At 38.3% G+C, this 17607-nt stretch overlaps 1 protein-coding gene across 4 annotated transcripts in view; it reads right to left on the reverse strand.

Moving 5' to 3' along the window:
- Window positions 1-17607, reverse strand: part of mid2 (midline 2) — a 365887-nt gene that overhangs the window by 179848 nt on the left and 168432 nt on the right. The window lies entirely within an intron of this gene.

Consider the following 17607-nt stretch of genomic DNA (forward strand, 5'->3'; position numbering starts at 1 on the left):
ATTAAGGTAGTCCGTGAAATAAAAACTAGTTTCAAAAAGTTTTAGGTTATGTCTACTGGGTCCTGTTGCACATGGGTGGAGGTTTTAGAGGAGATGACTTCTGGAAAATCAGAATCCAAATGCACCGATATGAGGTTTCCTTAGAAATATGAACATTATGAGAGTGTTGTAGGAAGTTTAGATTTTTGGGGTAAAGCATTAAGAACAGCTTTATTGCTGGATCAACTGCATCCTAAATAAACAATACAACACTTTTATTTGGTATCTGGTGTAAAAAACTGCATTGGCTGTGCTTGTTCTGCTGTCTTAAACAGCTGCTGGATTTCTGCTATTATGCAACTCTCAAACATCTGTTTCAGTTTGTGTGGTGGGCGGCTTTCTATGTCAAGGCCTGGTGGTGAAGCTGGGGTTTGCATGCAAGCTCATAGTTACAGTTCCCTGAGAACTGTACTTACACTAGACGTTTGTCCTCTCATATAAATATAGGCTGGCAGAAGACTGTTTGTGCCATTTTTCAATGAAGTGTCATTATTTCCTAAAGCTCAGATCTTATGCCCTGTTGTGGAAAATGATTGAGCCCCATTCGCAGTGTAGACGCTTTACCTCATTCGCACTTTATACAAACAGCCGGCACTTTTTCTTCCAGGTGCTTCCTGTAGCGACAATACCAAACGAGAAAGATGTTTACTGTTCGCTTCGGGAAAGATTTTTTTCTTGGATTCTTTAGAAGAAAGTTAACGGTATAAATAGACCCAAGGCTTCTGGCCTAAGTCATAATGAATCCAGTGTTTTTCACTTTTATGGAATGTAGTGACAGTCTGGTGTTTAGCTCCAAAATAAAGTATATCCACAATTTCCCAAGAAGTATAAAAGCAGGCGCAGCTGACGTCAAATGCGGAATGAAGGCCAGGAGCCTTTGAAAAGAAAAATGAAGAAAAAGGAAGTTTTAACCACACCATAAAGTACAAGAGACCAAGCAGCCTGCAAAGAACAAGAAAAATGACACTGAATCCCCAGTTCAACAAGTCATAACCGCAGCCGTAAGATATTCCAATGTACAAACCATAATTTCAGTTCCTTTCTGAAATGAGTTCATTTGATTGTTGTGTAATCACAGACACATTCCTTTTCTGATACATTTGAAACTCCGTACATGTTTTCATATCTTTCTCTGTATCCATATTAGTCAGTCAAGACATTATTAAACCCTTTATTCCCATTTGATCATAGGTATGAATGTTAAGACAACAGAACACAAAATAAAGTGGCTTCTGCAGTCGACATATGCAACTTGTTCTCACTCCCAACCCAATTACCCTCGCTGTTAAACTGAAAATCAAACCTCAACACGTCGTCATTGCAAAATGACACCCCAATATATAATTTCATAATGACAATAAAATTTGCTGCATGTCAAAAAACAACGGCGCGTATAATAAGCGACTCCATTGGGCGCTGACCGAACGTCAAAATGTGACAAATTGGATGTGAAAATGTGTTGACATGCTATGGCTTTCTTAGAACTATTGTCTGTTTCTGTGGTTACTGACTAGCTATCTGGTCAATATGTGATAACGTTTTAACAAGTTTACAGGGTTTATGAAATCACACAGGTGTTCTAGCACAGTAACCACATGTGTAGTTTATCACATTCATGTTTTAACATTTGACAACAGCAGGTGTCTGACATTTGACGTTTTGTCACTTTGATAGTATACTGTTTTATGATCTAAACACAAATTTATTTTGCAGTTATTTTGCTTAAAAAGTGTTATTTTTGGTGCCATCATTCTTAAAATTAATATCATCTGGTTTGATCACGTTTTAGGTATAATTTGTTCTAATTGGCTGATTATGATAAATGATATTTATGTAACGGTGGAAGCTGATCACCGATAAAATGGCGGATATGCAATACCTGTCCAAATAATAATCTAAATATTTATCTAAATTTGCCTAAAAAAAAGAAAAAAAAGTGGAAAACTGCTTTTAGTTCAAAACACTGAAAATGCTATTTACACTAGTTAAATATTTTTTTACTTTTGAGGTACAGTATACTGTTTATTTAATAAACAAAATATTGATGTTCCTCCAATGCCTTCAAACAGCAATCTGATTCAAACATTATGCGTTTGTTCAGATAATTTACACTTAAATATCTACATCCTTTACCTTCATCACCAACGTTTTGCTACTAAGTGAATAATCATGACAGAAAGACAATTCTGTAACTGTAAGCATAGTGCACCTCAAGTGATTCAACCAAAGGAAATGATTCAGAATTTATTGGCCTGTCTTTATTATCGACCCGATTGTATTAATGACCATTTATTGGCAATACCCATGTCAGGTAATATATTATGCATCCCATAATGACAAAATGTGGATACACTGCAGCTCCAAACGTTTTGGGAACCCTTCCATGACGAAAGTATTTTTATTCCAAAAACCAAATGCTCTTATCTTCTTTATTCTTATTTTACACAAGACTTCTAGGGGTGTGGGAATCGGAAACCTTTAAAACACTCCACCTATAGAAAGAGGATTTGGAAAGTAACATAACTTACTTTCACACCACCATAAAAGGATGTTGCCTCACAAAAACATCTGGGTGCAACCTCCAGCCTTAACACAGGGCTGGTGCAACAGGTCAAATATGCCACAAAACGTGAGGCAATTCCACTTACATGGGTGAGTTGCAAAAACATACAAAGCTTATGTTTATTAGTCTCGCAGCTTGCTCGAGTTGTAAATAAAGGGGTATAAAAACGGCAATAAAGATCCTGCAACTTTATCTGAGTGCTTTTATTAAGCTCTTTTCAAAGTCTTCCAAAAGAGTCTTTGTGGGAGTCAGAGGGAAGGTGCTCTTATTTAAAGGTACTGGAATTCCTCCTAGCCACATGAGATGAAAGAGGAACTCTATCCATCATTCCACAGGAGTCTGGAAGAAAGCGTGAACTGGGGTGTGTGTGAGAGGTGTATGGCTAGTCCAGATCTTATTATTCTTACCAAGCGGGGCAGAGCAAATGCTGCCAGCGTGAGGTTGAGGATTTAAGGGAAAGCCTCATGTTCACAGTCTTTTGAACAAGCGTGGTTTGTTTTCTGGAACTGACATGTGTCCAGGGTAGAAGTGAGGTGCCTGAATTTACACAAGTTAGATCATTCACTCCAAAATTGTGAAACAAGTGAGAATCTGCTTGTTTAACGGAAGTAGCACGATCTATTTGTAAGGTATCACACAAACACATAAATATCTTGGTTTCCCTTCATATAATGACCTTTCTTATGATGATAAAGTATCAGGATTCTGGGAAACACAGATAGTACTCTATCCCTCTGTAGTGCACGCTGTTGTCGTCTTCAACTCTATCCTATACAGTTGCGTGCAAGTGCGTAGGTCAAATGCGGGTTGAATGTCTCACCCGGGGTGCTGTTACAAAACCAGTTGAATTCATTGACCTCTTTGGCTCCCTCAAAAGACTACGGTAAGTTAAGTTCCAAATAATTTAATTTCACATGGGTGGAACGGTTCAAGCTGACACGCATAAGGCAGAAAAACAGGCCTCGCTAAGCCAGAAGCCACAAAGTTATTGCGCGGTTGTGTAATGTATGCAATTATTGTTATGTATGAAAAGAGTGACAAAAGGCGAGACACAAGACATAGCACTAAAGCGGCAGCTTATTAAAAACAGTTTTCATTTAAATGGGGTACATAATTAGTCATGTCATAACTATTACTCAATGACTACCAAAACATTACAAACGCCCTAGTGATTTTTTAACAAGACGTGAAAGCTGATGTGAACTAGTGTAAACCAGGTAAATCAGTAGTAAAATAGAGTTAAGCAATCACGTACATGATTAAAAGGTTTCTGAAGGGGTTGCCATGCTTGTTTTGGGAGATTTTATAAGAAATGTTTGTGCACGTTGTGCTTGATTTGCATGTAGAATACTCGGAGTCTTGCTCACACTCACATGCAGCAGCATGAGTGAATACCATAGTGTCTGTCTGAGCCGAGTGTGACTTTCATCCAATCACATGACGATCCCCAGGGAGTGATATCACCACATCCCCGGCTATAAATATGCCCTCCACTCCCACACACAACCCACTAGCCATCTACTGCAAAAGTGTTAGGTGTGAAAACTAAATCTGTCTACTATAAATGTTCAACAAACTTTGATTATTTCATGATGACAACCGTTTTACATTTTACTTCTTAAAAGCTATTATCTGTTGTTTAGTAATTGCGGAGGCCTAAGAAGGTCTCTGAGATTCTACAGCAGGACATGTTTGCCTCCCCCACACCACACCGTGTGATTCAATATTTCATAATGTTGCGTGTTGTGCAGCCTTGTGCTCTTTTGCATGAATCATCTGAAATCTATTTTCAGAGAATTCTGATGCCCGGAGAAAAAGATTTGAGGAACAAATTAATCTTGGAATGCATAACTGCACAGACGATTTCTGGAAGGTTCGAGCATTTTCATGCACTAATACAATAAAATAGTGGCCGAGCCCTAGAAGATTCCAGAGACATGTAGCAACTGCACTAAGCTCAGTTATTACAATGTCTTAATGTTGCATAATTGCAAATTTGGGCGTTGTAACATATGTCTTAGTTAGATCACAATGAGCACTTTATAGATACTAAATTTACATTGTACGGTGCGTGTCAAATGTAAACTTAATGTAGTTCTGTGCTATATGAATGACTTCAGCTCTTTAACATACCAATAAATAAAGCTGTATAGACAGAGAACAACCAGTTAAGGCTGGTTTCTCATGTTTTTTGCTAACAGTTGGTTTACTGGGAGTTTTAGATAAATATTGAACATTAAGACGTAGTTCAATCTGAACCAATCAATGAATACCAATGGAATTATTCCTTTTTTTTTTAATAAAACTGAAATGTAATTGAGTTAAAATGATGATTATTGCATATAAGACATAATGGAGACTGATCATCATCATCGTGTACCCATCATTCTTGGGTGGTTCTTGCCTTAGGTAGTTATCTGCTGTAGTTCTTGCCTTGTCTATGTTAACACAACAGTCTGAAGCAACACAATTCAGTAAACAGCAGTGCACATTACCTCATGGGTGGGCATTGTTAAAAGTTGTGTTTCCCCTTCATGACGTTCGTTTTACACAACAAAAGTGGCCTTAGCGTGCAGCTAGCAGTCTGCTTGTCTGTGTAAATGCTTCCAAAATATGAAAGTGTTATCATAATCAGGCTTTCAACATGGGCATTAACCACTAGGTCATGTCTTAACTTCACTTGGTTAAGCTTGTATGATTTATCCATCTTAAAGAGAATTATGTTCAATATTTTCATCTTGTTGCTGGGAGTAAACCATCATTTTCCATTACTGAGTGCAGTTTGACATCTCTGAGAAAGTCCGGACTATTTTTGGCCATGCAGATCAGTCAGTTCCTCTTCCTGCATCAGGAACCTCAGAAATCGTGGGCTTCCAGACTTGATACTATTTAAGGCAATCTTTGCTCTGCTTTGGGGTGAAAATTGCTTTTAAAACAATGGAACCAAAGGAAAATTTTGGGTTTATGCCACTGACGCAATAACAAGGTCATTGTGTTACATCTCACCCTATCATGAAGACGATCTACACTATTTTTAACTAAACGTTTAACTAAACGTTTCTATTAACTGTCAAGAATTGACAAATCAGTCCAAATAAATATACGGTTGCAGAAAAAAATGAAGAGACCAATTCAAAATTACATTTAATCTAGTCTGTTGAAAACCAAACCTCAGGAGTGATACAAAGTTATCCAACAGCAATGTGAAAGAAGATCTGTTTATCTCTGCGGGTATACTGGATAAACTATTCACACTTAAAAAGGGAGGATTATGAACTAATTAGATCCATTTCGCTGCATATCGCAGAAATTTGAAGCAGTCACTGGAGAAGGAGAGAACATGTCAATCAGACAGTTATTTTTCATACAGTTATGTAACCAAAAGGCTTTGGCTCTTGTCTGCAGCAATAAAGAAGGCATTAGTGTAATGGACTAAATTAAGCTTCTCTTGGACTGCCATCCAAAGCTACATGTATCACCCTGAGCTTAGCCGGGTACCTGTTAGAATGTGCTTTTCGTTTTAAGAATGCTCACATAATGTATGATATAGCTCACACAAGTACCTGAAAAGGTGTGTTGGTAATGCATTATGAATAAAAAGTCAGACATTAAAAATGCCATGATATTCAAAACTATCTTAAAAAAATTAAAACGCTACATAATCACTAAATATACACAACGAATGATCTCCTGTAAGATGTAACAATTTTTGTTAATGTTATGATGAGTGTTTAGATGATAAGAGAGATTGTTTTCCGGTCAAATGCTTTTCTCTGGACTCTACCAAACACAAGCCGTCAGTTTGTCTTCCTGTTTACCCCTTTAAGGAAAGAAATATCTCTCACAGACCCACGGTGGGAAATTTACAGCGTTCCCTGGGCCATGACTTCTGCAATACTAATCATTTAGGTCTCTATTGTGCAATGCCGCATTCTCAGTTGAACTTATGACACAATAACTTGAACCCTATATGAATAAACAAGAAAGCGTTAATGAGTCTTGAAGAAAGTTGAAATTTAAAGCGACAGTCCACCTCGAAATGAAACATTTTCCTTCACCTTGTCATATCATGTATGCTTTCATCATATTTAAAATGCCGTAGAAAATAAAAGAACATTTGACTGAATGTCTGTTACATTCTAACATCTTATGAAACAATGTTGGGACAAACACCCTTTTTAGTTTCACTGGTCTAGTTGTGTTTTGCCTTTTAAGATGATTTATGAGAAGGTATAAAAGTAATATCATGGTTCAACAATAAGTGTAAGAGTTAAATTGCATGGTTACAAACAATTATTTGACACCTGTCCCATATGTTGAATGTGCAGCATTTTTGAACAGGTTGTGTGCAGAAGAACATAGTGTTCTCTGGGGAGTTTTATGACTTTCCTCAGGGTTTGAGAAAGGCAGCAATTCACACGAGTATACTACAGATCATGAAGTGTGCTGTCACCCTCAGCCATATGTACACAACTGCCCTTAACACACAGTCACGCACATTTGTTTATTCTATCAGGGGGAGAACTTCTATTCTTATTATACTGATAACATGACATTTTATACACCCTAACCATAAAGCAAACCCACCTCAATGCAAAACCTTTTTACATTTTTAGATGTTGATTACAACTTTTTCAGTCACAGTCCGGAGATGTCCACAACATATCCTGACCCACACCCACAGTGGGATGTAAGACTCTGCAAGTCTTTTCCAGGCCTTTGCACAGAAAATGTCATCCATACTGGTTATTTACTTTTTATGTAGCACATTCATTCCCTTGTTTATTGCATACAGATGGAGAGTTGTTCTGGTTGACTAAAACTCAACACGCCTTTTCCTGTATGCACGATAAATGTATTCATATCTCATCAACACAGAAGATGGAAACAGTTGAACGGCTGAAACCGTACACAACTCAGAAACATTAAGTAAGGTAATAAACAAACCCAAACATAACAGACAAGTGAAACAGGAGTCCAAACACAGGCATCCTTTATATATTGCAGGAAAGCACTGTCTGATATTCTAGAAAACACAACGTCACAGATGTGCTTATCTTTTATGACAGCTATTGATGTCAATGTTGGTACATTTCTACATTTTAGGAGAGAAAATGAAATGTTGTGACTCCTTCAGCCACAATGCGGAACAAGTAACTGTAAGAATAAATGCAAATACAAAAAACAACCACTGATAAGAACTCATCGCTGTGTTTGTTAGACATTGCAAAACATTTCGACTGTTCAATGGCTATGAAGGCTGCTTGAAGTTTCACAAAAATGTCCTAGAAGAAGCCGGTGTTCAAAGGTTAAAACTGTCACGCTTGCACACAAACATCCAAAATTGGTTTACGAAATGAATGGAAAATAAGTGCTGCATATTTGACATGGAGAAATGCTGAAACATTTAAGTCACTCTTTGACTCTGTTTTCCTGGCGCATCAACTGGACATCACAAATTAGAGCCTTATCCGTTCCCAGCTTCTGCACTTGAGCAAAAACATCAGCAATGACATGCAAGAAAAACAAACCAAGTAAACCTGATGTCATAAGCTAAACTTTGCAGGGGGACTTGGTCTTTATTTAGTTTAAAATTTTGCAAATTATTTTCGTAAATCCAAACAAACAGATCTGATGCAATGTGACCAGTATTTAAAGTAAATTAACTTAATCTCCAGAGAGCTGCTGTGTTGTGTTTAGCCACGGAAAACATTACGGCCTTGTATAACTTTAAACGTGCTATTTAAATGTCTCATTAAAAGTAAAAATACACATATTGGCACCTAGCACATCTTGGAAAATTAGTTAATATTTAACTAATGTTAGTGGTAACATTTACTACGAAAAGTTACCAGCAGTGATTTTACAGCTCAGTACCGCATGTATTTGAGCGTTTAATGTGGTTTTTAACAGTTCTCATTTTACTTGATTTCAGCATGTGCGCTGTATGAATACATGACGCTCCGCAGTTCCTTGAGCATGATTAAGTTTATGGCTAAAACGTTTAAAGACTGTGAGCATTTTTATGTGGGTAAAATAACATTTTCAGCTATCGCATTCAACTTGATTGAGTTCTTAAGGGACGTTACCTTACATTAGAAAGTAACCAACAGAAACACAGGCACAAACATGACATTCTTCCATGCCATCCTCAGCCTTCGGCATTAAAATGAAACGTCTGACCTTACCAACTCTAAAGTGTTTCCAAGCCGTCTAAACTCTTGCCAATAAGACATTCTGACCCGGCCTCTTGGATTTAATGAGCAAGTTTTATTTATACGATCAAGATTTATCTCTATGTCCTCAAATAACAAATGTCCTGATGCAGCAGTAATTCCTAATCATTAACCTTGTTTGTTTTTGCCACTCGTCGTTTAGTTTTACACTGTTTGGAGAAGATCCAGTGCTGGCGCATTGAAGATACTAAATTCACCAGAATTCTGGCAGCCAGTGGTGAAGTACCATACACAGATAAGATTAGGAAAGAAACAGGTCATGGGCCTACTGAGGATTCACACTGTTCATCATTATGTTAGATGCGCAGATAGAGCGTTTTGCACAGGAAAGCACAGTGAGTCCTTAAAAAACAGAACTGACTGCAAATTTGACCACTAAGATCCACCATGAATCAGCAGCACAGGAGAGAAAGAAAGAAATAATGCAAGCAGGACCGGAACTGTGGACAGCAGGCCTTTATATCTGCAAGTGGGTAAAACAGAATGGCTTACAAACACTACGGCATGAGTTTTCAAAATTGCTGACAGTGGGCAACTCTCAGACAATCTTTGGAAAATTATAAAAGAACAATTTATTAAGGCTGGAATCAGATTACAGTGATTTTAAAGAATTTATAAACATTATCGAAATACAGTAAATATTGTCAAAATTACAGCAATATACTGCAAATGTACAAATAGCAAACAGAATGCAAGTCAGGTGTAAACTAACATTATCACACATGTAATTTGACTGTACAAAAATGTTACTTTACAGTATATTTAATATTTTTTTATGTAATATTACTGTTGTTTTACAGATTTTTTACAGTAAAGATTTCAGGTCCACTTTGCATCAAAGGGGGTGCATGGCAGCCAAAAAACAAGTCATGACAGTGTGATATTAAGATAGAAGAACAAATTGTATATCGTAGAACACACCAGTGTCCATCTGAAACTTTAGTGGTCCTAATTCAATATTTTTAAGGAAGTGGAAGAACACTGTACTTTTTAACAGATTAAATACTGTGTTGTCAAAGTTGACAAACACTTTTTAATACTATTGTGAGATATTAACAAAACCCAGTGACAAACATTAAGGGTGACTAATAATAAAAAAGAAAATCACGAAATATAGAGATACAAATTTTCAGAAGAACAGCAGCAATATCATTATACGTCTATAGGGATATATATAATGTCAATTGCCCTCCATATTTGTTTTTCTTCAGAAGTGACGTTAGTTTTTGTGAGATCTTGTGTCACTGTGATCAAGGAGTCTGTGCGTACATAATGCTAAAAATCAATTGTAAAGGTCTTCATGTCTGAGGTTTTACATGGCCTTAAAAGTTGTGCTTACAAAATAAATGTCAACAAATCGTTTTGTTCAGCTGAAATAAGCAGAACGCAGCAGCCACTTGCAAGTTCAGATATTATGTATCTGACATTATTTTATCAGATTACAGCTGCTGGAACAATTTGGTGTTGATGATCAATTGCCTCAAGTGGCTTTGGATAAAAATGTCATCCAAATGTATAGATGTGAACTGTACAAACCTTGAAATAACCTAATTCCAGTGGTGTTCAGTGCACATGGAAGCACATGACATTAGGGAGGGGGTATAAACATACACATGAAGCACATGACATTAGGGAGGGGGTGTAAACATACACACGGAGCACAGGATTAGTGTTGTAGCCCTTCATTCCCCTCCGCTGAATCCTTGGTCAACAGTTTAGGTGCACAGCATTCAAGCCAGAAGCCAAAGCCAGGAACAATTTAAACACTGCATTGATTCATCAGAAGCTCAAAATGACAGCTGCATGCACACTTATTCATGTTATTGAGCTTGTACATTCTGTCCTAGTTGGACAACGGCCCGTGCACACTCTCTCTAGATTTGATTTGTCTTCACAGAACTCTATCACTTGCCCTTTGTTCACGGTTTTAAAGGACGAATGAAGCTCAAGCCTCATCTAAACCAAACATATGAAATGAGGATTAAATCAGTCCCCAGAAACTCATGGCCAGAAGTCCATTTAAATCACTCTTCAAACACTGTCCCAAGGACTGTTTCCATTGGCAACCGATATGTATTTGTGGAGAGGTGTATTGTTTGTTTGTACGTCCCTTTGCTCTTTAAGATAGAACAAGTGTATTGATGTTTTGTAAAGTAAAGTGTAGTTGTTTGGCAGATTATAAACCCCCTAAAGGGAGAGCAGAAAATGACTGCACACTCTTAAAAATAAATACGCTTTAAAGGTTCCTCACAGCGATGCCATAGAACCAGCTCTTTCTTACCTTTATCATAATCTGAAGAACCTTTGTCACCACAAAAAACCTTTTGTGCAAATGATTGGTTCTTCGGATGTTAAAGGATCTTCATGAACAAAAAAAGTTATTCTACACTCAGCTTTTAAGCAACTTTATTTTCAAGAGTGCATAAACTGCAGCTGCTATATTGTATTGTAATGTGTCACTGGGATGTGTATAGTACATAAAACGTCAAAAAGAATAAGTGTATAAAACATAAACCTTATATTACCTCTAGGTCACGGAAAAAGGAAGAGCCAACGTTTGCCTCGGCTGAGGAAAATGGCCGCAGGGCAGAGAGCCCACAAAGAAAACAGGCCAGACAAAACAACTCTGTAAAAAACATCATCTGTTACACTGGAGCCATTGGTTGGTCGGAAGTTTTCAGTCATTTTCCTGTCATAAGCAACATTATAAAGCTTTCATGTCTCTTCCAAGAAGCACCGGAGGCTTGTTTCCATGGATTTGAGCCGTTGTGAAAACAACTTATTTTCAAGCTAATTCATAGTTTGAAAAATGACTAGGATCAAACTGCTAAAAAAGGTCAAGGGGATATAATCTGACTTTCAATCTAAAGTGGACTACATTAAAAACACACATTTAAGCGTCTCATTTCGTTAGCACTCGTCAAAACCAAATGGCAAATGCTGAATGGAATTCTGTACCGGTCACGCAAAAACATACCCATATAAAGCCAACACTGAATGGCAGCGGCTGTGTTTTCCTTGTATTATAAATCTCTCATGCAATTTACTCGATCGTCTTTATGATTCATCAGAACTCTGTTGTAAAATACTGACCTAATTCCCGCAGCTCTGAGGCTAATCATATTACCTTTTAAATGATCTTCATTCTTGCCAAATTACAGTGATTGTGCTTTATCTGGTTAGCTATTATCACCTTAAATTACTGTAATGAAGGTATCGCAGAATGTAAAACGTGTCATGACTTCTCTCACTACGCGACAAACTTAAATAAGACATAAAGCAGATACAAAATACGGGCAGCAACTCGAAAGCAACCTGAAGTGCAGAGTTGGCAGGGCGGCCCTTGAAGTGTGATGTTTACAGAGTTATTTAGTGTTTGATTTTACAACTACAAACTTATAATGTGGTCGTGCAGAAGGGCATCTATATGTTTCTAATTTGACTTTAAAGCTCATTATCCGCGCGTGATTAAACAACGAATATATTTCCCAGGCGTCTTTGGTGGTCCATAGGATTTATTGAAACCAAGTGCATTTGCAATCAAGCGCCTGCGAATTTTCGGGCTTAAGTCGGTTTATATATGAAACTTATGAAGAAGAGTCAAATAACCATCCAGAAAAAAATACAAAAATCCACAGCACCGAAGCTTACGTAACAGAACGATTTTGTGTTGTTGAAACCCCGATGCGGAAGCCAGCATGAATGCATAATATGATCTGCGCCGTATAAACAGAAACCCGAGCGGTCTCACTTTCATTGACTTAAGGTTTTTCTCACAACACCATGGTATCCTGTGTTTGCCAAAATCAGACTTATTTCGGTTCAGCACGTCGACCCCAGCATAATGCAACCAAGGAGCTTGTAATGATGTGGCCAGACTTTCTAAATCTTAATGGAAGCATGAAAAAGGAACACAGAGGGAAGCCGGCGATACCGTCAGGGCTTGCTCAGTCACCCTACATATGCAAATGTGAGGTTTCTCCTGGCCAGTCAAAAACAGGAAGAGGGCACAGGGTTGGGTGGCGAGTTATGTAACAGCAGACATGAGGAAAGGGTGCTGTCTGGGGCTATTGACAATCTAAAGACTCCCAAACGCACACGGTTCAGAACAGTGCCGTTGAAACCACCTGTTCTTCTGTATACTCATTATTCACATAGGAGATAAAAAGACGGTGATAGCAGAGAAAAAATGATCTTGTACCAAAGGGTATAAATGACTGCTATTTCATACATGAACTCTTATTAACCTGCCAACATTTGATTTGTGGTTAAAATAAAAAAAGGAAAGTTTAGATTGCATAACTCATGAAACTGATTTAAGGAATTCTTTTTGGCTTAGTAATTCAATAGCAGGGTATGTCTACCAATAAAAAAACGATCTGATCCTGTTATTTACATTTTGTATTGTGAAGTACCAACAATTTCCGTCATTTGCATCAGAATTAGACACATTATCATAACGGGAGATAAACAGAAACGGTCTCGAAACGAATCCAATGCGGCCCTGTTTCTGTTCGGTTAAAAGGCACGCATAACATCAACAATGATGTGAATGAATAGAAAAGAATGGAAGGGAATAGAATGTACTATCAAACTGTTCATCAACATCTCAGACTGGGGGAGTCATCAAGCCAGTGCCTGCGAGTAGGAGGTAAACACAATAGTTGGCACGCAAGGCTTGTCTGTGTGGTCTATCGTTCAACAAGGTCAAGCATTGTGCGTGACTTCTGCAATGGCTGTGAATGTTTGGAGCCGTTCTCTTGCAAATGAAACCTCATACGGACGTCTTCCATGCGTAACGGTAGGACAATAACAGCATTTTCCCACTGGAAAATGCGGAGAGAATGATATCACATGCTTTTCGTAAACACAAGCAGTATTGCACTATTCAACCCAAATAGGAAACCATCAGTTTGGGAATTATGCATTTTAGGAATAAGACAAGTCTTGAGTTTTTTCCAAGGATGGATCTGATGTTTTAACATTTTGCGTAAAGGTGTCGCATAACGCTGTGAATCATACCGAAATATACAGAAACGTTGAGTCAGAAAGGGAATAACCCAGTTGTAGGGTTAAATGAACCTAAAAAGTTTCAATTTGACCCAACAATGGTTTAAAACATCCCAGCATTTTGGGTTGAAACCCTGAATAGGTTCATTTTGCCCCTTTTGACCAAATGGTAAGTAGAAAATAAACCAGATTTTTTTGTTGTATTTAAACTAATGTTACGTGTCACTTCATTTATTTTATTATTATTTATTTATCCAGGCTCCCATTAGATATTGTGGCGGGTTTAATATATTGTTTATTGTAGTTTGCCTAAAAGTCATGTGAAATAACAAGTACAATGCAACACTACGTACCTACAACTCCCATGAGCACTCCCTGCACCCAGTGTTTGGTCAACGGAATTGGCATTATTGACAGACAATTCCAGACAAAATGAAACGATTCATAAAATCTAGACCATGACTATTTATTTGAGGTCTAAATCTGCATATTCGACTTTAAACTAAATAGTGGCCATCAGTTCACCAGTTCTTCAAAAAAGTCAGAAAGCACTCGAAAGACGTCTTCCTTTCAACTTTCACTGGTAAAATGTAGGGAGGCATATCGACCTTACAGAAGAAGCCGTAATGAAAAGGCTGTCACCTTGAATGGCCCTGCCAGGATTTCCTCTGCAAGCATGTTTATGTGGAAACAGGCATGTTTATATACCCGCTGCCCAGACGAAACGACCCAGTAAAGTCCTGACATCTCTAGGCATTGCTGCAGGCAATTCTGAAGAAAAACTGTGATGGCTTTGATCACTGTGCCGTGACACAATCGTGTACGATGACATTTTCCTCCAGACTTTCTTTCATGTGTGTATGCCCAGTGTTGTGATAAAGGTCAGGCTTTCGTAAATCTTTCTCCGCTGGATTACAGCTGTACTATGCAGAGATGTAAGATCTTGCTAGAAAAAGACCAGCTCCGCTTCTGATAGTAACGCAAATGAAAAGCTGCTGTACTTTCTATTAAGCTGTGTGAGTTCAATGAATCAGGGCGAGTAGCTTACCGCCAACTAACACAGTTATAAAAAACAATTAAATAAACTCTTGGACACGCTTCGAAAAATAGCCTTCAGCACTGTACATCCTTTAAAAGCCGATAATTATTCATTTCTTCAGTATTAATAAATAGATTACAATACGCCTACAAGAATTATGAAAGGACTTAAATGATGCAACATATTGAGTTTTTAAGGGCTCTACCTGGGTGTCACATAGCAAAGAAAAGTGAACTTATATAGCACAATAATGTCTGTGAGACACAAAAGGGCAAAAACAATTTGATTGAACTGTGCCCTTTGAGTCTATTGCCAATGTCTTGTCCTTCATACTTGTGTTGACAGTCACAGCCTTGCAAACACACTCAATGTTCAGCCACACATGTTGGCCTCTTATTGCATAAGCGCTGCCTATTTATATGGAGTTTATCAAAAGACCGTGAGACTTTCATTATTTATCAACAATGACCCACCTCTGCGTCAACCATCAACACCCTGAAGCATGGAAACACCACCACCAAAATGCGCCGTTGCACCTGGGTTATGAAAAGGGGAACACAAAGTCACGCAAACACAGATCTAGTGGCTTTGTTGTAGTTTCAGGATTGTGCAGTTGAAGCTTTATTAAGATGGATGAACAGATTTGAAGTTCGCAGTTGAGCTTTGCAGTGACTGGTGGAGTGAGGTGGACCTAGGAGGACTATTTTTAATCATTGGCGGATTAAGTTTTGAAGTAAATTGAATTGAATTGATGAAACCTTTTAAGCCATCTCATGTGATGCTGGGCTCATGGGGTGGTTTTGTGTAAAACATTTCATTTCCAAAATGTCTAAATAAACATTGATGCGACTTTGGTCAAAGCAGACATAACAAATAATCTTTCTCACACCACTGGAAGGCAACAGATGTGTACCTGACAGCAGGGGATGCTTTCATTTGTTTTTGCGATCGGTTTGATCGGGCAGTGGGAACCTACGAGCCATCGGATTTCTCTCTTAAGGTTCATGGGAGAGGTGACTCGACCAGCAATTTTTTTCTACATCTGGAAAAGACTTTCGGTGTCACCTCGAGCTGTGCACAGAAGGAAGCAATCGTCCCCTAGCGTCCTGTTGTCCTCTGTATTATTTCACCTGCTCAGCCTAAATCCTAACACAGGTCCCAATCAGATTATAGAAATTAACTTTCCAAAGTCATTATAACTAAACCCACATCTGTGTGAACGTTGCGGATTTAAAGCGTAATCTCCACCTTACAGAGTTATACTCTACAGGGCAAAGTTTACACACGATTTCTCACTATTTTCCCAAGGTTTGCTGAGCAATCAACAGTTTGGTGTTAAACCTCAGGGGCCTGGTACCACCTGTGACGCACACATCTGTGCTTAGCGGGACTGCCCTATGCGGCCAGGACCTGACCCACTTCGCTCCGGGTGCGAGGCTGGGAAAAGCTCACTCAGCCCGGCTCGACTCGAGCTTCATCTAGCGCTGTGTGGTGTCATCAGCAGTGTTCTTCAGTCGGGCCAGACCTGATGAAATCTATTTTCATCAGCCTTCTGGTCCAACAGATCTTCGGTCTGTTTATTTGGTTGTAGCCAGTGTCACCATGGCAACAGTGGTGTGAGAACTTTATAACGGAGAGTGAGACATCAAAAGGGAAAAAATAAGTTATCTGTGAGTCACATTGGCCGCCCTATTAATCACTTCACTATAAACGGTTGTATGGGTGTATGGGGCATTTACATTAGAATAATGTTATAATTTGTTGGAATAAGATATTTGTAACCTACTGACCCAAAAACCAACTGTTTAATTGAAAAAAAAATCATTAACTACTACAATTGGTTTTGTTCGTTTTTACATATTTTAAAGTAAACATTTTCGTAAGATTTCATATCATTTTCGCAAGCAAATGAGCACTAGATTAACATCTTAACCTAGAGTATTACTTCTTCTGCTACATCCCCTTATGTAAGTTTATCCACCCACTGCATTGAGTTCTTCCCTTTTTGTTTTTTTTCCAGGATGATTCAGGACCTAAACTAAGACGTTTCAAGCCTCATATGGCCACACCATTACTTGGCAAGCCTGCTTCACAGAGTTGTCAACAGTAGGGAACGCCCAGCGACAGATGATATGAACTCCTGTTGGGAAGCAAAGTCCCACAGCTCCTTAGCATGGGCATAAACAGACGCTCCCGCTGGAGTCTGGAGAACTGAAAGTACTTTAACACCGCCAGCGCTAACAGAGCGATTCAGGGTCATGAGGACAGAAATACTTGTGACGTTAGAAGTTAGCCACATTTGTTATTTTTATAAACCCCCTGCCTGCTTACCTATTATAGTGGCGAACAATGTCAGTGCATTTTTGCTGAAAGATAACAGAAGAATACACAATGGAAAAATGCTGTGTTTTTAGTCTTGCGCACCTGCGTTCATCAATAAGTGACACCTAAACTTAACTACAGCATCCATAATGTTACAGTGAATCATTGAATCAAGCAAAGACATGAAAAATTGAAAAGAACAATTACACGTGACCTGACATTAACTCCAAAATCCTATCTTCAGAATTTACTGAATTGTTTAAGTGATTAAGACTTTTAGCTTTTCTCTGCATACACACAGAGTCATCATGAGTTTATGAATTTTGTCAATAGACTACGTGCAAACATTTCAGGTTTCTTGTTTCAGATGCACCGTGGGTCTAGTGTCAGGTTGCTGA

Source organism: Triplophysa dalaica, chromosome 16 (genome assembly GCF_015846415.1).
Source record: "Triplophysa dalaica isolate WHDGS20190420 chromosome 16, ASM1584641v1, whole genome shotgun sequence".
Lineage (NCBI taxonomy): Eukaryota > Metazoa > Chordata > Actinopteri > Cypriniformes > Nemacheilidae > Triplophysa > Triplophysa dalaica.